The following is a 25,753-nucleotide window of genomic DNA, read 5'->3' on the forward strand; positions in this document are numbered from 1 at the left end:
AGCAGGACACTCAATGACCCATGCAGGACTCTCATGACACACGCAGGACACTCAATGACCCACACAGAACTCTCCTTACACACGCAGGACACACAATAACCCACGCAGGACACTCATGACCCACACAGGACACTCAATGGCCCACGCAGGACACTCAGGACCCACGCAGGACACTCAATGACCCAAGCAGGACACTCATGACCCACACAGGACACTCAATGACCCACGCAGGACACTCATGACGCACGCAGGACACTCAATGACCCACGCAGGACACTCATGACCCACACAGGACACTGAATCACCCACGCAGGACACCCATGACCCACGCAGGACACATAATGAACCTCGCAGGACACTCAATGACCAACACAGGACTCTCAATGACACACGCAGGATACTCAATGACCCACGCATGACACACAATGACCAACACAGGACACTCAATGACACACGCAGGACTCTCAATGACCCACGCTGGACACTCATGACCCAAGCAGGACACTCAATGACCCATGCAGGACACTCATGACCCACGCAGGACACTCAATGACCCACGCAGGACACTCATGACCCACGCAGGACACTCATGACCCACGCAGGACACTCAATGACACACGCAGGACACTGAATGTCCCACGCAGGACATTCAATGACCCACGCAGAACTCTCCTTACCCACGCAGGACACTCATGACCCACACAGGACACTCAATGACCCACGCAGTACACTCAATGACTCACACAGGACACTCAATGACCCACGCAGGACACTCATGACCCACGCAGGACACTCAATGACCCTTGCAGGACATTCATGACCCACGCAGGACACTGAATCACCCACGCAGGACACCCATGACCCACGCAGGTCACTCAATGACCCACGCAGGACACTCAATGACCCACGGAGTACACTCATGACCCATGAAGGACACTCATGACCTACGCAGGACACTCAATGACCCACACAGGACACTCAATGACCAACGCACGACTCTCAATGACCCACGCAGGATAATCAATGACCCACGCAGGACACTCAATGACCAACACAGGACACTCAATGACCCATGCAGGACTCTCAATGACCCACGCTGGACACTCATGACCAAAGCAGGACACTCAATGACGCATGCAGGAACTCATGACCCACGCAGGACACTCAATGACCCACGCAGGACACTCATGACCCACGCAGGACACTCAAAGACACACGCAGGACGCTCAATGTCCCACGCAGGACACTCAATGACCCACGCAGGACACTCATTGTTCCACGCAGGACTCTCCTTACCACGCAGGACACTCAATGACCCACGCAGGACACTCATGACATACACAGGACACTCAATGACCCACGCAGTACACTCAATGACCCACGCAGGACACTCAATGACCCACACAGGGCACTCAATGACCCACACAGGACACTCATGACCCACACAGGACACTCATGACCCACGCAGGACACTCAATGTCCCATACAGGACACTCATGAACCACGCAGGACACTCAATGACCCACACAGGACACTCATGACCCACACAGGACACTCAATGACCCACGCAGGACACTCATGACCCACACAGGACACTCAAAGACCCAAGCAGGAAACTCAATTACCCACACAGGACACAGAATGACCCACGCAGGACACTCAATGATCCACGCACGACTCTCAATGACCCACGCAGGACACTCATGACCCACGCAGGACACTCACTGACCAACGCAGGACACTCATGACCCACGCTGGACACTCAATGACCCACGCAGGACACTCAATGACCCACACAGGACACTCAATGACCCACGCAGGACACTCAATGACACACGCAGGACACTCAATGACCCACGCAGGACAAACAATGACCCACACGTGACTCTCAATGACCCACGCAGGACACTCATGACCCACACAGGACACTCAATGACCCATGCAGGACACTCAATTACCCACACAGGACACACAATGACCCACGCAGGACACTCATGACCAATGCAGGACACTGAATGACCCACGCAGGACTCTCAATGACCCACGCAGGACACACAATGACCCACACGGGACTCTCAATGACCCACGCAGGACACTCAATGACACACGCAGGACACTCAATGACCCACGCAGGACACTCATGAACCACGCAGTACACACAATGACCCACGCAGGACACTCAATGACCCACGCTGGGCTCTCAATGACCCACGCAGGACACTGAATGACCCACGCAGGACACTGAATCACCCATGCAGGACACCCATGACCCAGGCAGGACACTCAATGTCCCATGCAGGACACTCAATGATCCACGCAGGACACTCATGACCCACACAGGACACTCATGACCCACACAGGACACTCAATGACCCACGCAGGACACTCAATGACCCACGCAGAATAATCAATGGCCAACGCAGGATACTCAATGGCCCACGCAGGACACTCAATGGCCCACGCAGGACACTCATGACCCATGCAGGACACTGAATGACCCACGCAGGACTCTAAATGACCCACGCAGGACACTCAATGACCCACATGGGACTCTCAATGACCCACGCAGGACACTCAATGACCCACACAGGACCCTCATGATCCTTGCAGGACACTTAATGACCCACGCAGGACACTCAATGACACACGCAGGACACTCAATGACCCACGCAGTACACTCATGACCCACGCAGGACACTGAATGACCCACACAGGACACTCAATGACCCACGCTGGGCTCTCAATGACCCACGCAGGACACTGAATGAACCACGCAGGACACTGAATCACTCATGCAGGACACCCATGACCCAGGCAGGACACTCAATGACCCATGCAGGACACTCAATGACCAACACAGGACACTCAATGACCCACGCAGGACACTCAATGACACACGCAGGACACTCAATGACCCACGCAGGACACTCATGACCCACGCAGGACACACAATGCCCCACGCAGGACACTCAATGACCCACGCAGGACACTCAATTACCAACACAGGACACTCAATGACCCACGCAGGACACACAATGACCCACACGGGACTGTCAATGACCCACGCAGGACACTCAATGACCCACACAGGACACTCATGATCCATGCAGGACACTCAATGACCCACGCAGGATACTCAATGACACACGCAGGACACTCAATGACCCATGCAGGACACTCATGACCCACGCAGGACACACAATGACCCACGCAGGACACTCAATGACCCACGCAGGACACTCAATGACCAACACAGGACACTCAATGACCCACGCAGGACTCTCAATGGCCCACGCTGGACACTCATGACCCAAGCAGGACACTCAATGACCCATGCAGGACACACATGACACACGCAGGACACTCAATGACCCACGCAGAACTCTCCTTACCCACGCAGGACACTCAATAGCCCACGCAGGACACTCATGACCAACACAGGACACTCAATGGCCCACGCAGAACACTCAGGACCCACGCAGGACACTCAATGACCCAAGCAGGACACTCATGACCCACACAGGACACTCAATGACCCACGCAGGACACTCATGACCCACGCAGGACACTCAATGACCCACGCAGGACACTCATGACCCACGCAGGACACTGAATCACCCACGCAGGACACCCATGACCCATGCAGGACACATAATGAACCTCGCAGGCCACTCAATGACCAACACAGGACTCTCAATGACCCACGCAGGACACTCATGACCCACGCAGGACACTCAATGACACACGCAGGACACTCAATGACCCATGCAGAACTCTCCTTACCCACGCAGGACACTCATGACCCACGCAGGACACTCAATGACCCACGCAGTACACTCAATGACCCACACAGGACACTCATGACCCACGCAGGAAACTCAATGACCCACGCAGGACACTCATGACCCACGCAGGACACTCCATGTCCCACGCTGGACACTAATCACCCACGCAGGACACTCAATGACCCACGCAGGACACTCAATGACCCACACATGAAACTCAATGGCCCACGCAGGACACTCATGACCCACGCAGGACACTCAGGGCCCACGCAGGACACTCAATGACCCACGCAGGACACTCATGACCCACACAGGACACTCAATGACCCACGTAGGACACTCATGACCCACGCAGGACACTCAATGACCCTTGCAGGACACTCATGACCCACGCAGGACACTGAATCACCCACGCAGGACACCCATGACCCACGCAGGTCACTCAATGACCCACGCAGGACACTCAATGACCCACGGAGTACACTCATGACCCATGAAGGACACTCATGACCCATGCAGGACACTCAATGATCCACACAGGACACTCAATGACCAACGCACGACTCTCAATGACCCACGCAGGATACTCAATGACCCACGCAGGACACTCAATGACCAACACAGGACACTCAATGACCCACGCAGGACTCTCAATGACCCACGCTGGACACTCATGACCAAAGCAGGACACTCAATGACCCATGCAGGAACTCATGACCCACGCAGGACACTCAATGACACACGCAGGACACTCATGACCCACGCAGGACACTCAAAGACACACGCAGGACACTGAATGTCCCACGCAGGACACTCAATGACCCACGCAGGACACTCAATGTCCCACGCAGGACTCTCATTACCACGCAGGACACTCAATGACCCACGCAGGACACACAATGACCCACGTAGAACTCTCCTTACCCACGCAGGACACTCATGACCCACACAGGACACTCAATGACCCACGCAGTACACTCAATGACCCCCACAGGACACTCATGACCCACACAGGACACTCATGACCCACGCAGGACACTCAATGTCCCATACAGGACACTCATGACCCACGCAGGGCACTCATGACCCACGCAGGACACTCAATGGCCCACACAGGACACTCATGACCCACACAGGACACTCATGACCCACGCAGGACACTCAGGGCCCACGCAGGACACTCAATGACCCACGCAGGACACTCATGACCCACTCAGGACTCTAATGACCCACGCAGGACACTCAATGACCCACGCAGGACACTCAATGACCCACACACGACACTCAATGGCCCACACAGGACACTCATGACCCACGCAGGACACTCAGGGCCCATGCAGGACACTCAATGACCCACGCAGGACACTCATGACCCACACAGGACACTCAATGACCCACGTAGGACACTCATGACCCACGCAGGACACTCAATGACCCTTGCAGGACACTCATGACCCACGCAGGACACTGAATCACCCACGCAGGACACCCATGACCCACGCAGGTCACTCAATGACCCACGCAGGACACTCAATGACCCACGGAGTACACTCATGACCCATGAAGGACACTCATGACCCACGCAGGACACTCAATGACCCACACAGGACACTCAATGACCAACGCACGACTCTCAATGACCCACGCAGGATACTCAATGACCCACGCAGGACACTCAATGACCAACACAGGACACTCAATGACCCACGCAGGACTCTCAATGACCCACGCTGGACACTCATGACCAAAGCAGGACACTCAATGACCCATGCAGGAACTCATGACCCACGCAGGACACTCAATGACACACGCAGGACACTCATGACCCACGCAGGACACTCAAAGACACACGCAGGACACTGAATGTCCCACGCAGAACAGTCAATGACCCACGCAGGACACTCAATGTCCCACGCAGGACTCTCATTACCACGCAGGACACTCAATGACCCACGCAGGACACACAATGACCCACGTAGAACTCTCCTTACCCACGCAGGACACTCATGACCCACACAGGACACTCAATGACCCACGCAGTACACTCAATGACCCACACAGGACACTCATGACCCACACAGGACACTCATGACCCACGCAGGACACTCAATGTCCCATACAGGACACTCATGACCCACGCAGGGCACTCATGACCCACGCAGGACACTCAATGGCCCACACAGGACACTCATGACCCACACAGGACACTCATGACCCACGCAGGACACTCAGGGCCCACGCAGGACACTCAATGACCCACGCAGGACACTCATGACCCACACAGGACACTCAATGACCCACGCAGGACACTCATGACCCACGCAGGACACTCAATGACCCTTGCAGGACACTCATGACCCACGCAGGACACTGAATCACCCACGCAGGACACCCATGACCCACGCAGGTCACTCAATGACCCACGCAGGACACTCAATGACCCACGGAGTACACTCATGACCAATGAAGGACACTCATGACCCACGCAGGACACTCAATGACCCACACAGGACACTCAATGACCAACGCACGACTCTCAATGACCCACGCAGATTACTCAATGACCCACGCAGGACACTCAATGACCAACACAGGACACTCAATGACCCACGCAGGACTCTCAATGACCCACGCTGAACACTCATGACCAAAGCAGGACACTCAATGACCCATGCAGGAACTCATGACCCACGCAGGACACTCAATGACACACGCAGGACACTCATGACCCACGCAGGACACTCAAAGACACACGCAGGACACTCAATGACCCACGCAGGACACTCAATGTCCCACGCTGGACTCTCCTTACCACGCAGGACACTCAATGACCCACGCAGGGCACTCATGACATACACAGGACACTCAATGACCCACGCAGTACACTCAATGACCCACGCAGGACACTCAATGACCCACACAGGGCACTCAATGACCCACACAGGACACTCATGACCCACACAGGACACTCATGACCCATGCAGGACACTCAATGTCCCATACAGGACACTCATGAACCACGCAGGACACTGAATGTCCCACGCAGGACACTCATGATCCACACAGGACACTCAATGACCCACGCAGGACACTCATGACCCACACAGGACACTCAATGACCCATGCAGGACACTCAATTACCCACACAGGGCACACAATGACCCACGCAGGACACTCATGACCAACGCAGGACACTGAATGACCCACGCAGGACTCTCAATGACCCACGCAGGACACACAATGACCCACACGGGACTCTCAATGACCCACGCAGGACACTCAATGACCCACACAGGACACTCATGATCCACGCAGGACACTCAATGACCCACGCAGGACACACAAAGACCCACACGGGACTCTCAATGACCCACGCAGGACACTCATGACCCACACAGGACACTCAATGACCCATGCAGGACACTCAATTACCCACACAGGACACACAATGACCCACGCAGGACACTCATAACCAACGCTGGACACTGAATGACCCACGCAGGACTCTCAATGACCCACGCAGGACACACAATGACCCACACGGGACTCTCAATGACCCACGCAGGACACTCAATGACCCACACAGGACCCTCATGATCCTTGCAGGACACTCAATGACCCACGCAGGACACTCAATGACACACGCATGACACTCAATGACCCACGCAGTACACTCATGACCCACGCAGGACACTGAATGACCCAAGCAGGACACTCAATGACCCACGCTGGGCTCTCAATGACCCACACAGGACACTGAATGACCCACGCAGGACACTGAATCACCCATGCAGGACACCCATGACCCAGGCAGCACTCTCAATGACCCATGCAGGACACTCAATGACCCACGCAGTACACTCATGACCCACGCAGGACACTGAATGACCCACGCAGGACACTCAATGACCCACGCTGGGCTCTCAATGACCCACGCAGGACACTGAATGAACCACGCAGGACACTGAATCACCCATGCAGGACACCCATGACCCAGGCAGGACACTCAATGATCCATGCAGGACACTCAATGACCCACGCAGGAAACCCATGACCCACGCAGGACACTCATGACCCACACAGGACACTCAATGGCCCACGCAGGACACTCAGGACCCACGCAGGACACTCAATGACCCACGCAGGACGCTCAATGACCCACGGAGTACACTCATGACCCATGCAGTACACTCATGACCCACGCAGGACACTGAATGACCCACGCAGGACACTCAATGACCCACGCTGGGCTCTCAATGACCCACGCAGGACACTGAATGAACCACGCAGGACACTGAATCACCCATGCAGGACACCCATGACCCAGGCAGGACACTCAATGATCCATGCAGGACACTCAATGATCCACGCAGGACACTCATGACCCACACAGGACACTCATGACCCACACAGGACACTCAATGACCCACGCAGGACACTCAATGACCAACGCTGGATACTCAATGGCACACGCAGGACACTCAATGACCCATGCAGGACACTCTTGACCCACACAGGACAGTCAATGACCCATGCGGGACACTCATGACCCACACGGGACACTCAATGACCCACGCAGGACACTCATGATCCATGCAGGACACTCAAAGACTCACGCAGGACTCTAAATGACCCATGCAGGACACTCAATAACCCACACGGGACACTCAATGACCCACGCAGGACACTCAATGACCCACGCAGGAAACCCATGACCCACGCAGGACACTCATGACCCACACAGGACACTCAATGGCCCACGCAGGACACTCAGGACCCACGCAGGACACTCAATGACCCACGCAGGACGCTCAATGACCCACGGAGTACACTCATGACCCATGCAGGACACTCATGACCCACGCAGGACACTCAATGACCCACACAGGACACTCAATGATCCACGCACGACTCTCAATGACCCACGCAGGACACTCATGACCCACGCAGGACACTCAATGACCCACGCAGGACACTCATGACCCACGCAGGACACTCATGACCCACGCAGGACACTCGACGAACCACACAGGACACTCATGACCCACGCAGGACACTCAATGACCCACGCAGGACACTCAATGACCAACACAGGACACAGATTACCCATGCAGGACACTCAATGACCCACGCAGGACACTCATGACCCACGCAGGACACTCAATGACCCACACAGGACACTCAATGACCCACGCAGGACACTCATGACCCACGCAGGACACACAATGACCCACGCAGGACACTCAATGACCCACGCTGGACTCTCAATGACCCACGCAGGACACTGAATGACCCAGGCAGGACACTGAATCACCCACGCAGGACACCCATGACCCACGCCGGACACTCAATGACCCATGCAGGACACTCAATGAACCACGCAGGACACTCATGACCCACACAGGACATTCATGACCCACACAGGACACTCAATGACCCACGCAGGACACTCAATGACCCACGCAGGATACTCAATGGCCCACGCAGGACACTCAATGACCCATGCAGGACACTCATGACCCACGCAGGACACTCAATGACCCACGTAGGACACTCAATGACCAACACAGGACACTCAATGACACACGCAGGACTCTCAATGACCCACGCTGGACACTCATGACCCAAGCAGGACACTCAAAGGCCCACGCAGGACACTCATGACCCAACACAGGACACTCAATGACCCACGCAGGACACTCATGACACATGCAGGACACTCAATGACCCACGCAGGACACTCATGAACAACGCAGGACACTGAATCACCCACGCAGGACACTCGATGACCGATGCAGGACACGCAATGACCCACGCAGGACACTCATGACCCACGCAGGACACTCAATGACCCATGCAGGACACTCATGACCCACGCTGGACACTCATGACCCACGCAGGACACTCAACGAACCACACAGGACACTCATGACCCTCGCAGGACACTCAATGACCCACGCAGGACACTCAATGACCGACACAGGACACTCATGACCCACGCAGGACATTCATGACCCACGCAGAACACTCAATGACCCACACAGGACGCTCATGACCCACACAGGACACTCAATGACACACGCAGGACACTCATGACCCATTTAGGACACACAATGACCCACGCAGGACACTCAATGACCCACGCTGGACACTCAATGACCCACGCAGGACACTGAATGACCCACGCAGGACACTCAATGACCCACACAGGACACTCACTGACCCTCGCAGGAAACTCAATGACCCACACAGGACATTTACTGACCCACACAGGACACTCATGACCACACAGGACACTCAATGACCCATGCAGGACACTCATGACCCTCGCAGGACACTCAATGACCCACGCTGGACACTCATGACCCACGCAGGTCACTCAAAGACTCACGCAGGACACTCAATGTCCCACGCAGGACACTCAATGACCCACGCAGGACACTCAATGTCCAATGCCAGACACTCCTTACCACGCAGGACACTCAATGACCCACGCAGGACACTCATGACATACACAGGACACTCAATGACCACGCAGTACACTCAATGACCCATGCAGGACACTCAATGACCCACACAGGGCACTCAATGACCCACACAGGACACTCATGACCCACACAGGACACTCATGACCCACGCAGGACACTCAATGTCCCATACAGGACACTCATGAACCGCGCAGGACACTCAATGACCCACACAGGACACTCATGACCCACACAGGACACTCAATGACCCACGCAGGACACTCATGACCCACACAGGACACTCAATGACCCATGCAGTACACTCAATTACCTACACAGGACACACAATGACCCACGCAGGACACTCATGACGAACGCAGAACACTGAATGAACCAGGCAGGACTCTCAATGACCCACGCAGGACACACAATGACCCACACGTGACTCTCAATGACCCACGCAGGACACTCAATGACCCACACAGGACACTCAATGACCCACGCAGTACACTCATGACCCACACAGGACACAAAGTGACCCACGCAGGACACTCAATGACCCACGCAGGACACTCAATGACCAACACAGGACACTCAATGACCCACGCAGGACTCTCAATGACCCACGCTGGACACTCAATGCCCAAGCAGTACACTCAATGACCCATGCAGGACACTCATGATCCACGCAGGACACTCAATGACCCACGCAGAACTCTCCTTACCCACGCAGGACACTCAATAACCCACGCAGGACACTCATGACCCACACAGGACACTCAATGGCCAACGCAGGACACACAATGACCCACACGGGACTCTCAATGACCCACGCAGGACACTCAATGACCCACACAGGACCCTCATGATCCTTGCAGGACACTCAATGACCCACGCAGGACACTCAATGACATACGCAGGACACTCAATGACCCACGCAGTACACTCATGACCCACGCAGGACACTGAATGACCCAAGCAGGACACTCAATGACCCACGCTGGGCTCTCAATGACCCACGCAGGACACTGAATGACCCACGCAGGACACTGAATCACCCATGCAGGACACCCATGACCCAGGCAGCACTCTCAATGACCCATGCAGGACACTCAATGACCCACGCAGTACACTCATGACCCACGCAGGACACTGAATGACCCACGCAGGACACTCAATGACCCACGCTGGGCTCTCAATGACCCACGCAGGACACTGAATGAACCACGCAGGACACTGAATCACCCATGCAGGACACCCATGACCCAGGCAGGACACTCAATGATCCATGCAGGACACTCAATGATCCACGCAGGACACTCATGACCCACACAGGACACTCATGACCCACACAGGACACTCAATGACCCACGCAGGACACTCAATGACCAACGCTGGATACTCAATGGCACACGCAGGACACTCAATGACCCATGCAGGACACTCTTGACCCACACAGGACAGTCAATGACCCATGCGGGACACTCATGACCCACACGGGACACTCAATGACCCACGCAGGACACTCATGATCCATGCAGGACACTCAAAGACTCACGCAGGACTCTAAATGACCCATGCAGGACACTCAATAACCCACACGGGACACTCAATGACCCACGCAGGACACTCAATGACACACGCAGGAAACCCATGACCCACGCAGGACACTCATGACCCACACAGGACACTCAATGGCCCACGCAGGACACTCAGGACCCACGCAGGACACTCAATGACCCACGCAGGACGCTCAATGACCCACGGAGTACACTCATGACCCATGCAGGACACTCATGACCCACGCAGGACACTCAATGACCCACACAGGACACTCAATGATCCACGCACGACTCTCAATGACCCACGCAGGACACTCATGACCCACGCAGGACACTCAATGACCCACGCAGGACACTCATGACCCACGCAGGACACTCATGACCCACGCAGGACACTCGACGAACCACACAGGACACTCATGACCCACGCAGGACACTCAATGACCCACGCAGGACACTCAATGACCAACACAGGACACAGATTACCCATGCAGGACACTCAATGACCCACGCAGGACACTCAATGACCTACACAGGACACTCAATGACCCACGCAGGACACTCATGACCCACGCAGGACACACAATGACCCACGCAGGACACTCAATGACCCACGCTGGACTCTCAATGACCCACGCAGGACACTGAATGACCCAGGCAGGACACTGAATCACCCACGCAGGACACCCATGACCCACGCCGGACACTCAATGACCCATGCAGGACACTCAATGAACCACGCAGGACACTCATGACCCACACAGGACATTCATGACCCACACAGGACACTCAATGACCCATGCAGGACACTCAATGACCCACGCAGGATACTCAATGGCCCACGCAGGACACTCAATGACCCATGCAGGACACTCATGACCCACGCAGGACACTCAATGACCCACGTAGGACACTCAATGACCAACACAGGACACTCAATGACACACGCAGGACTCTCAATGACCCACGCTGGACACTCATGACCCAAGCAGGACACTCAAAGGCCCACGCAGGACACTCATGACCCAACACAGGACACTCAATGACCCACGCAGGACACTCATGACACACGCAGGACACTCAATGACCCACGCAGGACACTCATGAACAACGCAGGACACTGAATCACCCACGCAGGACACTCGATGACCGATGCAGGACACGCAATGACCCACGCAGGACACTCATGACCCACGCAGGACACTCAATGACCCGCGCAGGACACTCATGACCCACGCTGGACACTCATGACCCACGCAGGACACTCAACGAACCACACAGGACACTCATGACCCTCGCAGGACACTCAATGACCCACGCAGGACACTCAATGACCGACACAGGACACTCATGGCCCACGCAGGACATTCATGACCCACGCAGAACACTCAATGACCCACACAGGACGCTCATGACCCACACAGGACACTCAATGACACACGCAGGACACTCATGACCCATTTAGGACACACAATGACCCACGCAGGACACTCAATGACCCACGCTGGACACTCAATGACCCACGCAGGACACTGAATGACCCACGCACGACACTCAATGACCCACACAGGACACTCACTGACCCACGCAGGAAACTCAATGACCCACACAGGACATTTACTGACCCACACAGGACACTCATGACCACACAGGACACTCAATGACCCATGCAGGACACTCATGACCCTCGCAGGACACTCAATGACCCACGCAGGACACTCATGACCCACGCAGGTCACTCAAAGACACACGCAGGACACTCAATGTCCCACGCAGGACACTCAATGACCCACGCAGGACACTCAATGTCCAATGCCAGACACTCCTTACCACGCAGGACACTCAATGACCCACGCAGGACACTCATGACATACACAGGACACTCAATGACCACGCAGTACACTCAATGACCCATGCAGGACACTCAATGACCCACACAGGGCACTCAATGACCCACACAGGACACTCATGACCCACACAGGACACTCATGACCCACGCAGGACACTCAATGTCCCATACAGGACACTCATGAACCGCGCAGGACACTCAATGACCCACACAGGACACTCATGACCCACACAGGACACTCAATGACCCACGCAGGACACTCATGACCCACACAGGACACTCAATGACCCATGCAGTACACTCAATTACCTACACAGGACACACAATGACCCACGCAGGACACTCATGACGAACGCAGAACACTGAATGAACCAGGCAGGACTCTCAATGACCCACGCAGGACACTCATGACCCACGCAGGACACTCATGACCCACGCAGGACAGTGAATCACCCACGCAGGACACTCATGACCCACACAGGACACATAATGAACCTCGCAGGACACTCAATGACCAACACAGGACTCTCAATGACCCACGCAGGATATTCAATGACCCACGCAGGACACTAAATGACCCACGCAGGACACTAAATGACCCACGCAGGACACTCAATGACCCACGCAGGACACTCATGACCCACGCTGAACACTCATGACCCACGCAGGACACTCAACGAACCACACAGGACACTCATGAACCTCGCAGGACACTCAATGACCCACGCAGGACACTCAATGACCGACACAGGACACGCATGACCCACACAGGACACTCAATGACCCACGCAGGACACTCATGACCCACGCAGAACACTCAATGACCCACACAGGACACTCATGACCCACACAGGACACTCAATGACCCACGCAGGACACTCATGACCCATGTAGGACACACAATGACCCACGCAGGACACTGAATGACCCATGCAGGACACTGAATCACCCATGCAGGACACCCATGACCCAGGCAGCACTCTCAATGACCCATGCAGGACACTCAATGACCCACGCAGTACACTCATGACCCACGCAGGACACTGAATGACCCACGCAGGACACTCAATGACCCACGCTGGGCTCTCAATGACCCACGCAGGACACTGAATGAACCACGCAGGACACTGAATCACCCATGCAGGACACCCATGACCCAGGCAGGACACTCAATGATCCATGCAGGACACTCAATGATCCACGCAGGACACTCATGACCCACACAGGACACTCATGACCCACACAGGACACTCAATGACCCACGCAGGACACTCAATGACCAACGCTGGATACTCAATGGCACACGCAGGACACTCAATGACCCATGCAGGACACTCTTGACCCACACAGGACAGTCAATGACCCATGCGGGACACTCATGACCCACACGGGACACTCAATGACCCACGCAGGACACTCATGATCCATGCAGGACACTCAAAGACTCACGCAGGACTCTAAATGACCCATGTAGGACACTCAATAACCCACACGGGACACTCAATGACCCACGCAGGACACGCAATGTCCCAGACAGGGCACTCATGACCCATGCAGGACACTCAATGACCCACGCAGGAAACCCATGACCCACGCAGGACACTCATGACCCACACAGGACACTCAATGGCCCACGCAGGACACTCAGGACCCACGCAGGACACTCAATGACCCACGCAGGACGCTCAATGACCCACGGAGTACACTCATGACCCATGCAGGACACTCATGACCCACGCAGGACACTCAATGACCCACACAGGACACTCAATGATCCACGCACGACTCTCAATGACCCACGCAAGACACTCATGACCCACGCAGGACACTCAATGACCCACGCAGGACACTCAATGACCCACGCAGGACACTGAATGAACCACGCAGGACACTGAATCACCCATGCAGGACACCCATGACCCAGGCAGGACACTCAATGATCCACGCAGGACACTCAATGATCCACGCAGGACACTCATGACCCACACAGGACACTCATGACCCACACAGGACACTCAATGACCCACGCAGGACACTCAATGACCAACGCTGGATACTCAATGGCACACGCAGGACACTCAATGACCCATGCAGGACACTCTTGACCCACACAGGACAGTCAATGACCCATGCGGGACACTCATGACCCACACGGGACACTCAATGACCCACGCAGGACACTCATGATCCATGCAGGACACTCAAAGACTCACGCAGGACTCTAAATGACCCATGCAGGACACTCAATAACCCACACGGGACACTCAATGACCCACGCAGGACACTCAATGACACACGCAGGAAACCCATGACCCACGCAGGACACTCATGACCCACACAGGACACTCAATGGCCCACGCAGGACACTCAGGACCCACGCAGGACACTCAATGACCCACGCAGGACGCTCAATGACCCACGGAGTACACTCATGACCCATGCAGGACACTCATGACCCACGCAGGACACTCAATGACCCACACAGGACACTCAATGATCCACGCACGACTCTCAATGACCCACGCAGGACACTCATGACCCACGCAGGACACTCAATGACCCACGCAGGACACTCATGACCCACGCAGGACACTCATGACCCACGCAGGACACTCGACGAACCACACAGGACACTCATGACCCACGCAGGACACTCAATGACCCACGCAGGACACTCAATGACCAACACAGGACACAGATTACCCATGCAGGACACTCAATGACCCACGCAGGACACTCATGACCCACGCAGGACACTCAATGACCCACACAGGACACTCAATGACCCACGCAGGACACTCATGACCCACGCAGGACACACAATGACACACGCAGGACACTCAATGACCCACGCTGGACTCTCAATGACCCACGCAGGACACTGAATGACCCAGGCAGGACACTGAATCACCCACGCAGGACACCCATGACCCACGCCGGACACTCAATGACCCATGCAGGACACTCAATGAACCACGCAGGACACTCATGACCCACACAGGACATTCATGACCCACACAGGACACTCAATGACCCACGCAGGACACTCAATGACCCACGCAGGATACTCAATGGCCCACGCAGGACACTCAATGACCCATGCAGGACACTCATGACCCACGCAGGACACTCAATGACCCACGTTGGACACTCAATGACCAACACAGGACACTCAATGACACACGCAGGACTCTCAATGACCCACGCTGGACACTCATGACCCAAGCAGGACACTCAAAGGCCCACGCAGGACACTCATGACCCAACACAGGACACTCAATGACCCACGCAGGACACTCATGACACACGCAGGACACTCAATGACCCACGCAGGACACTCATGAACAACGCAGGACACTGAATCACCCACGCAGGACACTCGATGACCGATGCAGGACACGCAATGACCCACGCAGGACACTCATGACCCACGCAGGACACTCAATGACCCGCGCAGGACACTCATGACCCACGCTGGACACTCATGACCCACGCAGGACACTCAACGAACCACACAGGACACTCATGACCCTCGCAGGACACTCAATGACCCACGCAGGACACTCAATGACCGACACAGGACACTCATGACCCACGCAGGACATTCATGACCCACGCAGAACACTCAATGACCCACACAGGACGCTCATGACCCACACAGGACACTCAATGACACACGCAGGACACTCATGACCCATTTAGGACACACAATGACCCACGCAGGACACTCAATGACCCACGCTGGACACTCAATGACCCACGCAGGACACTGAATGACCCACGCACGACACTCAATGACCCACACAGGACACTCACTGACCCACGCAGGAAACTCAATGACCCACACAGGACATTTACTGACCCACACAGGACACTCATGACCACACAGGACACTCAATGACCCATGCAGGACACTCATGACCCTCGCAGGACACTCAATGACCCACGCAGGACACTCATGACCCACGCAGGTCACTCAAAGACACACGCAGGACACTCAATGTCCCACGCAGGACACTCAATGACCCACGCAGGACACTCAATGTCCAATGCCAGACACTCCTTACCACGCAGGACACTCAATGACCCACGCAGGACACTCATGACATACACAGGACACTCAATGACCACGCAGTACACTCAATGACCCATGCAGGACACTCAATGACCCACACAGGGCACTCAATGACCCAGACAGGACACTCATGACCCACACAGGACACTCATGACCCACGCAGGACACTCAATGTCCCATACAGGACACTCATGAACCGCGCAGGACACTCAATGACCCACACAGGACACTCATGACCCACACAGGACACTCAATGACCCACGCAGGACACTCATGACCCACACAGGACACTCAATGACCCATGCAGTACACTCAATTACCTACACAGGACACACAATGACCCACGCAGGACACTCATGACGAACGCAGAACACTGAATGAACCAGGCAGGACTCTCAATGACCCACGCAGGACACTCATGACCCACGCAGGACACTCATGACCCACGCAGGACACTGAATCACCCACGCAGGACACTCATGACCCACACAGGACACATAATGAACCTCGCAGGACACTCAATGTCCAACACAGGACTCTCAATGACCCACGCAGGATATTCAATGACCCACGCAGGACACTAAATGACCCACGCAGGACACTAAATGACCCACGCAGGACACTCAATGACCCACGCAGGACACTCATGACCCACGCTGAACACTCATGACCCACGCAGGACACTCAACGAACCACACAGGACACTCATGAACCTCGCAGGACACTCAATGACCCACGCAGGACACTCAATGACCGACACAGGACACGCATGACCCACACAGGACACTCAATGACCCACGCAGGACACTCATGACCCACGCAGAACACTCAATGACCCACACAGGACACTCATGACCCACACAGGACACTCAATGACCCACGCAGGACACTCATGACCCATGTAGGACACACAATGACCCACGCAGGACACTGAATGACCCATGCAGGACACTGAATCACCCATGCAGGACACCCATGACCCAGGCAGCACTCTCAATGACCCATGCAGGACACTCAATGACCCACGCAGTACACTCATGACCCACGCAGGACACTGAATGACCCACGCAGGACACTCAATGACCCACGCTGGGCTCTCAATGACCCACGCAGGACACTGAATGAACCACGCAGGACACTGAATCACCCATGCAGGACACCCATGACCCAGGCAGGACACTCAATGATCCATGCAGGACACTCAATGATCCACGCAGGACACTCATGACCCACACAGGACACTCATGACCCACACAGGGCACTCAATGACCCACGCAGGACACTCAATGACCAACGCTGGATACTCAATGGCACACGCAGGACACTCAATGACCCATGCAGGACACTCTTGACCCACACAGGACAGTCAATGACCCATGCGGGACACTCATGACCCACACGGGACACTCAATGACCCACGCAGGACACTCATGATCCATGCAGGACACTCAAAGACTCACGCAGGACTCTAAATGACCCATGCAGGACACTCAATAACCCACACGGGACACTCAATGACCCACGCAGGACACGCAATGTCCCAGACAGGGCACTCATGACCCATGCAGGACACTCAATGACCCACGCAGGAAACCCATGACCCACGCAGGACACTCATGACCCACACAGGACACTCAATGGCCCACGCAGGACACTCAGGACCCACGCAGGACACTCAATGACCCACGCAGGACGCTCAATGACCCACGGAGTACACTCATGACCCATGCAGGACACTCATGACCCACGCAGGACACTCAATGACCCACACAGGACACTCAATGATCCACGCACGACTCTCAATGACCCACGCAGGACACTCATGACCCACGCAGGACACTCAATGACCCACGCAGGACACTCATGACCCACGCAGGACACTCATGACCCACGCAGGACACTCGATGAACCACACAGGACACTCATGACCAACGCAGGACACTCAATGACCCACGCAGGACACTCAATGACCAACACAGGACACAGATTACCCATGCAGGACACTCAATGACCCACGCAGGACACTCATGACCCACGCAGGACACTCAATGACCCACACAGGACACTCAATGACCCACGCAGGACACTCATGACCCACGCAGGACACACAATGACCCACGCAGGACACTCAATGACCCACGCTGGACTCTCAATGACCCACGCAGGACACTGAATGACCCAGGCAGGACACTGAATCACCCACGCAGGACACCCATGACCCACGCCGGACACTCAATGACCCATGCAGGACACTCAATGAACCACGCAGGACACTCATGACCCACACAGGACATTCATGACCCACACAGGACACTCAATGACCCACGCAGGACACTCAATGACCCACGCAGGATACTCAATGGCCCACGCAGGACACTCAATGACCCATGCAGGACACTCATGACCCACGCAGGACACTCAATGACCCACGTAGGACACTCAATGACCAACACAGGACACTCAATGACACACGCAGGACTCTCAATGACCCACGCTGGACACTCATGACCCAAGCAGGACACTAAAAGGCCCACGCAGGACACTCATGACCCAACACAGGACACTCAATGACCCACGCAGGACACTCATGACACACGCAGGACACTCAATGACCCACGCAGGACACTCATGAACAACGCAGGACACTGAATCACCCACGCAGGACACTCGATGACCGATGCAGGACACGCAATGACCCACGCAGGACACTCATGACCCACGCAGGACACTCAATGACCCGCGCAGGACACTCATGACCCACGCTGGACACTCATGACCCACGCAGGACACTCAACGAACCACACAGGACACTCATGACCCTCGCAGGACACTCAATGACCCACGCAGGACACTCAATGATGGACACAGGACACTCATGACCCATGCAGGACATTCATGACCCACGCAGAACACTCAATGACCCACACAGGACGCTCATGACCCACACAGGACACTCAATGACACACGCAGGACACTCATGACCCATTTAGGACACACAATGACCCACGCAGGACACTCAATGACCCACGCTGGACACTCAATGACCCACGCAGGACACTGAATGACCCACGCAGGACACTCAATGACCCACACAGGACACTCACTGACCCTCGCAGGAAACTCAATGACCCACACAGGACATTTACTGACCCACACAGGACACTCATGACCACACAGGACACTCAATGACCCATGCAGGACACTCATGACCCTCGCAGGACACTCAATGACCCACGCAGGACACTCATGACCCACGCAGGTCACTCAAAGACACACGCAGGACACTCAATGTCCCACGCAGGACACTCAATGACCCACGCAGGACACTCAATGTCCAATGCCAGACACTCCTTACCACGCAGGACACTCAATGACCCACGCAGGACACTCATGACATACACAGGACACTCAATGACCACGCAGTACACTCAATGACCCATGCAGGACACTCAATGACCCACACAGGGCACTCAATGACCCACACAGGACACTCATGACCCACACAGGACACTCATGACCCACGCAGGACACTCAATGTCCCATACAGGAGACTCATGAACCGCGCAGGACACTCAATGACCCACACAGGACACTCAATGACCCACGCAGGACACTCATGACCCACGCGGGACACTCAATGACCCGCGCAGGACACTCATGACCCACGCTGGACACTCATGACCCACGCAGGACACTCAACGAACCACACAGGACACTCATGACCCTCGCAGGACACTCAATGACCCACGCAGGACACTCAATGACCGACACAGGACACTCATGACCCACGCAGGACATTCATGACCCACGCAGAACACTCAATGACCCACACAGGACGCTCATGACCCACACAGGACACTCAATGACACACGCAGGACACTCATGACCCATTTAGGACACACAATGACCCACGCAGGACACTCAATGACCCACGCTGGACACTCAATGACCCACGCAGGACACTGAATGACCCACGCAGGACACTCAATGACCCACACAGGACACTCACTGACCCACGCAGGAAACCCAATGACCCACACAGGACATTTACTGACCCACACAGGACACTCATGACCACACAGGACACTCAATGACCCATGCAGGACACTCATGACCCTCGCAGGACACTCAATGACCCACGCAGGACACTCATGACCCACGCAAGTCACTCAAAGACACACGCAGGACACTCAATGTCCCACGCAGGACACTCAATGACCCACGCAGGACACTCAATGTCCAATGCCAGACACTCCTTACCACGCAGGACACTCAATGACCCACGCAGGACACTCATGACATACACAGGACACTCAATGACCACGCAGTACACTCAATGACCCATGCAGGACACTCAATGACCCACACAGGGCACTCAATGACCCACACAGGACACTCATGACCCACACAGGACACTCATGACCCACGCAGGACACTCAATGTCCCATACAGGACACTCATGAACCGCGCAGGACACTCAATGACCCACACAGGACACTCAATGACCCACGCAGGACACTCATGACCCACGCAGGACACACAATGACCCACGCAGGACACTCAATGACCCACGCTGGACTCTCAATGACCCACGCAGGACACTGAATGACCCAGGCAGGACACTGAATCACCCACGCAGGACACCCATGACCCACGCCGGACACTCAATGACCCATGCAGGACACTCAATGAACCACGCAGGACACTCATGACCCACACAGGACATTCATGACCCACACAGGACACTCAATGACCCACGCAGGACACTCAATGACCCACGCAGGATACTCAATGGCCCACGCAGGACACTCAATGACCCATGCAGGACACTCATGACCCACGCAGGACACTCAATGACCCACGTAGGACACTCAATGACCAACACAGGACACTCAATGACACACGCAGGACTCTCAATGACCCACGCTGGACACTCATGACCCAAGCAGGACACTAAAAGGCCCACGCAGGACACTCATGACCCAACACAGGACACTCAATGACCCACGCAGGACACTCATGACACACGCAGGACACTCAATGACCCACGCAGGACACTCATGAACAACGCAGGACACTGAATCACCCACGCAGGACACTCGATGACCGATGCAGGACACGCAATGACCCACGCAGGACACTCATGACCCACGCAGGACACTCAATGACCCGCGCAGGACACTCATGACCCACGCTGGACACTCATGACCCACGCAGGACACTCAACGAACCACACAGGACACTCATGACCCTCGCAGGACACTCAATGACCCACGCAGGACACTCAATGACCGACACAGGACACTCATGACCCACGCAGGACATTCATGACCCACGCAGAACACTCAATGACCCACACAGGACGCTCATGACCCACACAGGACACTCAATGACACACGCAGGACACTCATGACCCATTTAGGACACACAATGACCCACGCAGGACACTCAATGACCCACGCTGGACACTCAATGACCCACGCAGGACACTGAATGACCCACGCAGGACACTCAATGACCCACACAGGACACTCACTGACCCTCGCAGGAAACTCAATGACCCACACAGGACATTTACTGACCCACACAGGACACTCATGACCACACAGGACACTCAATGACCCATGCAGGACACTCATGACCCTCGCAGGACACTCAATGACCCACGCAGGACACTCATGACCCACGCAGGTCACTCAAAGACACACGCAGGACACTCAATGTCCCACGCAGGACACTCAATGACCCACGCAGGACACTCAATGTCCAATGCCAGACACTCCTTACCACGCAGGACACTCAATGACCCACGCAGGACACTCATGACATACACAGGACACTCAATGACCACGCAGTACACTCAATGACCCATGCAGGACACTCAATGACCCACACAGGGCACTCAATGACCCACACAGGACACTCATGACCCACACAGGACACTCATGACCCACGCAGGACACTCAATGTCCCATACAGGAGACTCATGAACCGCGCAGGACACTCAATGACCCACACAGGACACTCAATGACCCACGCAGGACACTCATGACCCACGCAGGACACTCAATGACCCGCGCAGGACACTCATGACCCACGCTGGACACTCATGACCCACGCAGGACACTCAACGAACCACACAGGACACTCATGACCCACGCAGGACACTCAATGACCCACGCAGGACACTCATGACCCACGCTGAACACTCATGACCCACGCAGGAGACTCAACGAACCACACAGGACACTCATGAACCTCGCAGGACACTCAATGACCCACGCAGGACACTCAATGACCGACACAGGACACGCATGACCCACACAGGACACTCAATGACCCACGCAGGACACTCATGACCCACGCAGAACACTCAATGACCCACACAGGACACTCATGACCCACACAGGACACTCAATGACCCACGCAGGACACTCATGACGCATGTAGGACACACAATGACCCACGCAGGACACTGAATGACCCATGCAGGACACTGAATCACCCATGCAGGACACCCATGACCCAGGCAGCACTCTCAATGACCCATGCAGGACACTCAATGACCCACGCAGTACACTCATGACCCACGCAGGACACTGAATGACCCACACAGGACACTCAATGACCCACGCTGGGCTCTCAATGACCCACGCAGGACACTGAATGAACCACGCAGGACACTGAATCACCCATGCAGGACACCCATGACCCAGGCAGGACACTCAATGATCCATGCAGGACACTCAATGATCCACGCAGGACACTCATGACCCACTCAGGACACTCATGACCCACACAGGACACTCAATGACCCACGCAGGACACTCAATGACCAACGCTGGATACTCAATGGCACACGCAGGACACTCAATGACCCATGCAGGACACTCTTGACCCACACAGGACAGTCAATGACCCATGCGGGACACTCATGACCCACACGGGACACTCAATGACCCACGCAGGACACTCATGATCCATGCAGGACACTCAAAGACTCACGCAGGACTCTAAATGACCCATGCAGGACACTCAATAACCCACACGGGACACTCAATGACCCACGCAGGACACGCAATGTCCCAGACAGGGCACTCATGACCCATGCAGGACACTCAATGACCCACGCAGGAAACCCATGACCCACGCAGGACACTCATGACCCACACAGGACACTCAATGGCCCACGCAGGACACTCAGGACCCACGCAGGACACTCAATGACCCACGCAGGACGCTCAATGACCCACGGAGTACACTCATGACCCATGCAGGACACTCATGACCCACGCAGGACACTCAATGACCCACACAGGACACTCAATGATCCACGCACGACTCTCAATGACCCACGCAGGACACTCATGACCCACGCAGGACACTCAATGACCCACGCAGGACACTCATGACCCACGCAGGACACTCATGACCCACGCAGGACACTCGACGAACCACACAGGACACTCATGACCCACGCAGGACACTCAATGACCCACGCAGGACACTCAATGACCAACACAGGACACAGATTACCCATGCAGGACACTCAATGACCCACGCAGGACACTCATGACCCACGCAGGACACTCAATGACCCACACAGGACACTCAATGACCCACGCAGGACACTCATGACCCACGCAGGACACACAATGACCCACGCAGGACACTCAATGACCCACGCTGGACTCTCAATGACCCACGCAGGACACTGAATGACCCAGGCAGGACACTGAATCACCCACGCAGGACACCCATGACCCACGCCGGACACTCAATGACCCATGCAGGACACTCAATGAACCACGCAGGACACTCATGACCCACACAGGACATTCATGACCCACACAGGACACTCAATGACCCACGCAGGACACTCAATGACCCACGCAGGATACTCAATGGCCCACGCAGGACACTCAATGACCCATGCAGGACACTCATGACCCACGCAGGACACTCAATGACCCACGTAGGACACTCAATGACCAACACAGGACACTCAATGACAC

Source organism: Chiloscyllium plagiosum, unplaced genomic scaffold (genome assembly GCF_037043375.1).
Source record: "Chiloscyllium plagiosum isolate Xiang-an unplaced genomic scaffold, Cpla_swu_hap1 HiC_scaffold_29, whole genome shotgun sequence".
NCBI lineage: Eukaryota > Metazoa > Chordata > Chondrichthyes > Orectolobiformes > Hemiscylliidae > Chiloscyllium > Chiloscyllium plagiosum.